This window comes from Myodes glareolus, chromosome X (assembly GCF_982192425.1).
Source record: "Myodes glareolus chromosome X, mMyoGla1.1, whole genome shotgun sequence".
Lineage (NCBI taxonomy): Eukaryota > Metazoa > Chordata > Mammalia > Rodentia > Cricetidae > Myodes > Myodes glareolus.
In genome coordinates, this window is record NC_142053.1 from 50,622,133 (window position 1) to 50,630,177 (window position 8,045).

Below are 8,045 nucleotides of genomic sequence, written 5' to 3' on the forward strand. Positions count from 1 at the left end.
AGGTACATGAATTACTTAATTTTTAAAAGATCTTTTCAAAATAGAAGATAATACATTGTCTTTCTCAGTTATTTATGAAAAGAGTAAAAGAAACTCCACTAAATTAGTATATGCAAGGTAAGGATGCACTATCAGTTTCACCTTTTTTTCAACAGCGGTTGAAAGACTTTTCAGTCTATGACAGCTCAATGAGGATGAGATTCATGTATATTAACATTTAAAGTCTACAATAGGGATTTTCATATGATAATGAAAAAAATTGTACTTCTGACACCACTATGTAATTTTTATAACTTTTTCATCTCTCCAAAAAGTAACCCCATATTTTCTGGCAGTTTCTTCCTGTTCTACATTCACAGCCTGTGTAAAGCACAAACCTACACTCTATCCCTATGGGTTAACCTATACCAAGCATTTCTTACAAAACATACAATGTGTGGCCTTTGGAGATGCATTTCTTTCACTTGTCCAGTTTTCAGAATTTATTCATGCTTTATAATGAATTAATATTTCATTCTTTATTGTAGCCAAATAATATCTCATTGTATGGGTATATCACATCTGTTTATCAACTTAACAGAGGATATTACTAAGTACTTTGGTACAATTATGAATGATGATGCTATACACATTTTTGTAAAATTAATTTGTAATAGATATTCATAATGTGCCTGGTATTTTGCTTGATGGATAAGACAAACACCATCTCTGTTCTCATATACTTGCATAGTAACAGTGAGTTGGAAGATATATTGACCAAGTAATAAGTTTTATTATGCAAAAGAATAAGAAGAGTATACAGCATCGAGCTTTGACTAATATTCCCTGTAATTTTTAGAAAAATAGAAGAAATCTTCTAAGGGGATTCTTGAAAGAGCAACTCTAAGGGAAAGTTGAAGAGTACCTCACAGAAGTCCATGACATACAGTGCCCCAAGAAATGTGTGTTCAATTCTAGAGCTCATCAAATTTATTGACTAGATTACTTGTTCTTTTGTTGTTTATTTTTGAGTACTTTATGAATTCTGATACTAACCCTCTGATGGATATTTATTTGGTAAAGAAATATTTCTTATTTTATAAGCACATTTTTCACTTGATTCACTGTTTCTTGTGGAGAAGACATTTCTGAAAAGAAACACAAATGGCCAATAATTAAATGTTAAAACTATTTAACATATTTAGCCATTGAAGAAATGTAAATTAAAATTACATGTTACCCTAACAAGAATGGGTGTGATCAAGAAAATTAACAATAACAAATGCTGGGAAGATGCCGGTGAAAGGGATCTCTTAAACACTGATGATAGGGGTATTTTCTTATGCAGATCTATGGAAATCATTAAAAAATAGAATTACCACATGATCTAGGTGTACCACTTCGGGGTATATAACTGAAGGATGCTAAGTCAGCACATAACCAAAATACCTGTAAATCTATGTTTACTCTAGAAGTATTCACAGCAGCCCAGTTTTGAAACCACCCAGAATGTACATCAGAAATGGGCAAATTTTGTGTGTGGTTGTGTGGTGTATCTATGTATATATGTGCGTGCATGTGAGTGTGTGTGTGTGTGTGTGTGTGTGTGTGTGTGTGTGTGTGTGTGAGAGAGAGAGAGAGAGAGAGAGAGAGAGAGAGAGAGAGAGAGAGAGAACAGTTTTATTTATCTATGAAGAAAAATAAATTTAGGCCATTTGTAAGAGAGTAGGTAGAACTCGAAATAGAGAGCATCATATTAAGAAATCAAGTCAGATCAGACACGGGGAAGAAAAATGTCGCTGTTTTCTCTAATGTACAAAACCAGATTTCAAATGGACATGAACCAGAAAGGAAGTTAACAGAGAAGAGGAAGTGGAAAATGAAATAAGGGTAGATGATAGGGTGTGTGTGATCAAAGTATATTATATAAATATATTAAAATGTCACAATGAAGCCCATTATTTAGTACAAATAAATTAGGAGACTAGTTAATCATGATAAACACAGTGACAGTCATATAAAAGAGGATTCAAGAGAGTTCATTTTATTTATAATGAAGACTTTGGTAAACATATCAAAAAAGAAAAGAAACTTTTTCATTTCCTCTTTATTAAACAGATTTAACAGAATAAAAAGACTCAATAGCTAAGAGGAAACGTAACTAGCAATTTCTCCAGCTTCATCAGCACACTACTGACATGGGTGCTTGTTTTCTATGTGGGTGCTCAGTGGGGTGATGACCAATGCTGTCCAGTGTCCAAGTTTTCATCTGTGTGCTGATCTCGGTAATTCAGCCTCCACTGCAAAAGTCAACGCAGGAAAAGCAGCAAACCTCCTCAGAACAGTCTCAGCAAAACAGCTTTGACCTTTCACTTCCATGAAGCAATCTTGGGGAGTCTGTGGTTCCCCAAACCATACTGTAAGAACTAGGGCCATCCCATACAACCTCTGAACACATGAACTTGTCATATAGAACAGAACCCAACATATTACTTGTGGCAGTTCAACTCAGAGCCAATCTCCTGTGCCTGGTACAGGAGCGAACACTTTTCACCTGATGTGAGCTTTCTTTCTTTTCTTTCTTTTTTCTTTTTTTGTTTGTTTGTTTGTTTGTTTTTAGAGACAGGGTTTCTCTGTGGCTTTGGAGCCTGTCCTGAAACTAGCTCTTACAGACCAGGCTGACTTCGAAATCACAAAGACTCACCTGCCTCTCCCTCCCGAGTGCTGGGATTAAAGGTGAGCTTTCTTTAGAATGTCACATTCTACCTGAAACCACAGGTCCAGGCGTGCAAAGTGGGCTCCTCTCATAACCAGGTGCTGCCTTTCTGTAACACCATGATGCTGGCATCTGAGCAGAGGTGGCAAGAAACTTTCAAAATAGCAAGTTCACTCACACAGAGATAGTTCTGTGAAAAAACACTTTGATTGGCATGTTAAAATAGAGGAAATCAGAAATATTCTTTTATGACTTTCAAAATAGTACAAAAACTATTACTTAATTCAAAGCAAAGAGCCTGTCTCTCATTCTGAAGAAATGAGAAGCTGATCAATGGGGAAATAGTTGAAAGCCAGCTGTTTTCCCACTTTTATTAATATGTTATTCCCAGCAACAGTTAAATGACTCATCCAAGGTCACTCAACTGGTCAGTAGCAAGCTCCTGAGTCAAATTCAGATTTTCTAACTTTAAAGGATGTGCTCTTCCACAAAGCCCCATAGCTGCAGCCATTTTCTATCCATCTCAAGGTACCCACTAAGAGTAAGTACTCCGTAAAGGCTTTGCAAATGGTTTTCTCATTAAGATACTGTGTTAAATGTAAGATCAGGAATGAACTTTTACAACTAGTCCTAAAATAGACAGCTTAACACCATCTGGTCTTTAACATTCTGTATGCTGAATAGCTAAGTGATAAAGAGAAAGAGATAAATGACAGCAAATAATGTCTGTTGTTGGAAATGCTCATTGAGAACAGACATGACATTACAGTTAGTTAGACATTAATCTGTGTCCTCTTATACAGGATGCTCTTTAACAGCAAAGGAAGTAATTCCATCGACTCTTCAGTGACAAACACAGTGCTTGGCACAGAGCAAGAAATCAGTACATTCTTACTGTGTAATAGAAGGAAATATGTTTCAACTTCCTGATCTTTCTTGTCATATAATAACTACTATTATTACCATTTACTATTTTATGAAGCTTTATTCTAAGCCACTTGTTGACTTAATTCCGTTTATCATCCCCCAGGTCACAAGCACTGTTACTGCTGTTTTTTATTTGCCATGTGGAATAACTAGGGCTTTGGAATGGAAAATGGCGCCTCCATGATAGTAAAGGTAGCTGATAAAAGGGTCTGCTTTCAGGGTAAAGGTGAGAGCCTGGAAGGTAAGCTCTGACCCTTGAAGATGTTTTCCTCATTCAAATGTACTAAGCACTTCTACATCACATCCTCTTCTTCCCTAGGTGACACTCATACTAATCAAAGAGCCAAATGTAAGAAGTCTGTGCCATTACCTTTATACCTTTCCATGCATCATGCATTCTTAAATTTCCAAATTTAGTAAAAGTGATATAGACCTATCTCTAAGGAGTGAATGAGTAGGTCTTACTACTTTGTATCTGTTAAAATCTATACTAAAATAGGAAGCTGCTGACTCCAACTACACTACTTAGCCCACTCTGTCAAGTTGTGTTTCTACCACACGCTTTTATTTTTTGGTCTTTCAGGTCACTTTTCTGCCATGAATGAACTATAGGCACACTTGAGGGACTATGTAGCTGAAAACAGGTTTGGGGATGAGGAACTGTTGGGTCCCCCTTTACTCATGCTATTTCTCCCCTACTCAGTAGGAGATACAGAACTGGACTATGCCCAAATACACCAAATGGTCATATATTAGATTCAAGGTACTGAAAGTACAAGGAATCTTTAATATTTGTAGTTTAGTTCAGAAATTAAACTGTTTTTTTTAAACGGGGATTAAATTTAGGATCCACTGAAAAAAAGAGATGAAATAGGATTTTTAGCAAGGAAACCAGCTCTGAACTCAGAAGTCCCACATCTGGCCTTTGCTTTGAGACGAAACACTGTGCAACCTTGAAGCAACTAAATTTGCTTTCTAGATTTAATTTCCTGTTCTGTAGCCAAGCAAAGCTAATGGACCAAATGGCAGTAGCGTGAGTGAAAAATATACTGCGGTATTCTCCGGCAGCTCATATAAAGCCTCTGCAAGTGTTTCGGTGTAGTGCATCAAGTTTCAGCATTGAAAACTGACAATGAAATTAATTTTCCACTATTACCTCCTTGACCTAGAATAAGTCCCTTCAGCTTTCTAATTCTCAGAATTCTTGAGTTTAAAAAGGAAAGAATAATGGATTGTGAGGATTCAATGGGATAATCCACATAGAGTTATCTGACATTCAAAATAAGCATTCAATAAAAATATTCATTATTATTAATATCAGTATCTTCATATGCTATTGGTTCTTATGTATATTTCTATATTACAACCTCACATAGAGTCATTTCCATACTTCTGATTTACCAAGGTTAGTGTCACGATGAGATGAATTTGTTCAGTCACCTAACAAGCTATCAGCCATTAGTCAATAGAAGACAACAAGCAAGGTATAGATTTGAGAACATGACAGGCAACATCTGTGCTATCTTGGAACTTTGAATATAACTAGAGGAGCTATAAAACACATATTTAACTGTAGAATTAAAATTATTCCATGTAGTAAGTAGGTTCTAGAGAATAGCGGGTTCTGTGCCTGCCAGGAATGACATGGTTGGTTGTATCACATTGTAGTTTCTTTCTTTCCTTCCTTCTTCCTTCCTTCCTTCCTTCCTTCCCTCCCTCCTTCCTTCCTTCCTTCCTTCCTTCTTCCTTCCTTCTTCCTTGTTTCTTTCTTCTCTCTCTCTCTCTCTCTCTCTCTCTCTCTCTCTCTCTCTCTCTTTCTCTCTCTTTCTTTCTTCTTTTCAAGAAAGAGTTTCTCAGTGTAACAGCCCTGGCTGTCCTGGAACTCAATTAGTAAAAGCAACAGCCCTTGAACTCACAGAGATCTGCCTGTCTTTGCCTTCTGAGTGCTGGGATTAAAGGGTGAGTCACCATGCCGACTATACGATTTTCTTAAATGGTTTAGTATTCAATAGTATATTGCCATAGAGATTTTGTTTGCTTTCTTATTTATGTGTTTGTTTGTCTGTATTTGTTTGTTGGGGGCAAGAGAAGGTCTGATTTTGCAGTTTTAGCCAGCCTGGAACTTACTTTATGGACCAGGCTAGCCGTGAACTCACAGGGATCCCTCTTCCTCTGTCCCTACCAGGGTCCCTGCCTCCTAAGTGCTCAGACTAATGGCTCATGCCACTATGCCTGGCTAATATAGATTTGTATTTGCTTCTTTACATATTGTTCCCTCTCAACCAATGAAATGTGAATCCTATGAGTAACATTCATGCCTGTTTGATTCCTCAAGACAAACTGAGATCTTAGTATATATGCTCAGAATGACTAAGTTATAAAAGACTGTTGAATGAATAATTGAATTAAGAATGATTGAATGAGCCGTGTGATGATGGCACATGCCTTTAATCCCAGCACTCAGGAGGCAGGGGAAGGCAGACCTCTGTGAGTTCAAGGCTAGCCTGGTCTACAAGAGCTAGTTCCAGGATAGGTTCCAAAGCTACAGAGAAACCCTGTCTCAAAAAGCCAAAAGAAAAATAAAAGAATGATTGAATGAATAAATTCATCAGTGACTCTTCCCTCTCTTGTCCTCTAGTACTACTGTCCATTGCCAAGGCAGTAAACACTCTGTGACTGTTCTAGCATCCAACTAAACGTCTTCCTTCCAGTTTGCTCATGATGGATATTCATATTTATATCCATTGCTTGGCTATTTTGACTCAGCAGGTTTCAAAATAAACTCATCCTCTCGATCCCAATTCTTACCTTCTTTAGTTGATTCTTTTTTAGATATTATGCCACTCCTGCCAAAATCTGCACACCCAAATGGAGGCACACACATGTGTAACAATAACAGAACTCTCCAAGTAAACATATGCTTTAACACTTCTCCACAGGATTGTTTTCTGAATTTTTTCTTTTCTACGAAAGGGAGCACGGCATTATTGAGAGATGATGAGACTTAATCTATTCTCTGATGGTGGAAATAAAAACGTTATAGCCATCTCTAATGGCACAAATAGCTGATGCCATGAGGACAGGGTCAGAAAAAAGATATAGCGCTGTTGAGTATGCAGCCTTGAGCTACACTCTGACCTGTCTATAAAGAAGGGCCCTAAAGCTTAGACTGCTCTCTCATAGACATATCCTCTGCCAAATTCTTCCTGGAGGCACCACAGTCACTGGAGCTACAAGGTAAATCTGGGAAATTAAGGGGAATTCTAGGAAGGAATCTCTACAGGAGACTTCTCCACAGGCATTTGAGGACACGACTATTTGTCCTTTCTTAAGGAACCCATGCCACTCACTTCATCTTTCAGTTGACTCTTAGAATGAGAGGAAGAAACTTTGCTTGTCAGCGCTTCCTCGGGTTGGACCAACTTGAGTTTACTGGAGTAGATTTGAAAACAACTTTCAGACATTCTGCTCCTAGGAGACACTTAAGTGATTTTCTTGTTCCAAACACCATACTTCTGCTTTGTCAACTGTCGAGCTATAAGGATGAATAATTATGCCCCGTTTTACATATTTAAATATACACAGGCCCAGAAGCCCGCTTATATTGCCACACATAATTTATCATCATTAGTGAACTCTGAGAATTTTCTGGCATTGTGGGTGGGGTTTGTTATTGCTGATGATTTTATTTTCTAGTTTTGACATGAAATTTGAACCGGGGAGGTATCTGAATAAAGGTAGGGACTGGCTGGAGATAAGGTTCAGTGTTTAAGAGCACTGGCTACTCTTCAAGAGAGCCTGGGCTCCATTTCCTGCACCCACATGGAAGCTAACAACCATCAGTAACTCCACTTCCAGAGGATCCTACAACCTCTTCTGGCTTCTGAGAACACTGCATGCACATGGTGCACAGACAAATATGCAGGCAAAATACCCATGGGCATAAAATAAAAACAAATATATTTCTTTAAAATAAATCAATAAAGAAAGGAGAAGCTGATCAGATTGTCTTGTCACATAAACCCTTCCTTATTGAGTTTGTTTGACCAGTCAATGACTAATGAAAGTCAACAGAAGAGATTTACAGTGTAAAGACTGATGGGAGATTAGCAGCAGGTCCACCAATGGGTTTTCTTACTTAGAGATAGAGAACTAGTACAAACAGACACCGCTTGATTTCTCAGAAAACAAAGTGTGTGAGAGTGGAGACTTCCTAGAAAGCGATCAGAGGAAATGGGTAGTTGTTTTAAAGGGCTCACTTAGCAGTAAATGTGAAAATCTACCATAAGACTGTGCAGAGTAACTTAGCAGGATGGTGTAGCTGTGACTGGAGGGAAAAGGAGGGAGTACACAAAACATTCATTCATTCCATTCAAACTATTCTTTGATATCACATGTTAATATATTTTTTAATTTTTTTAAA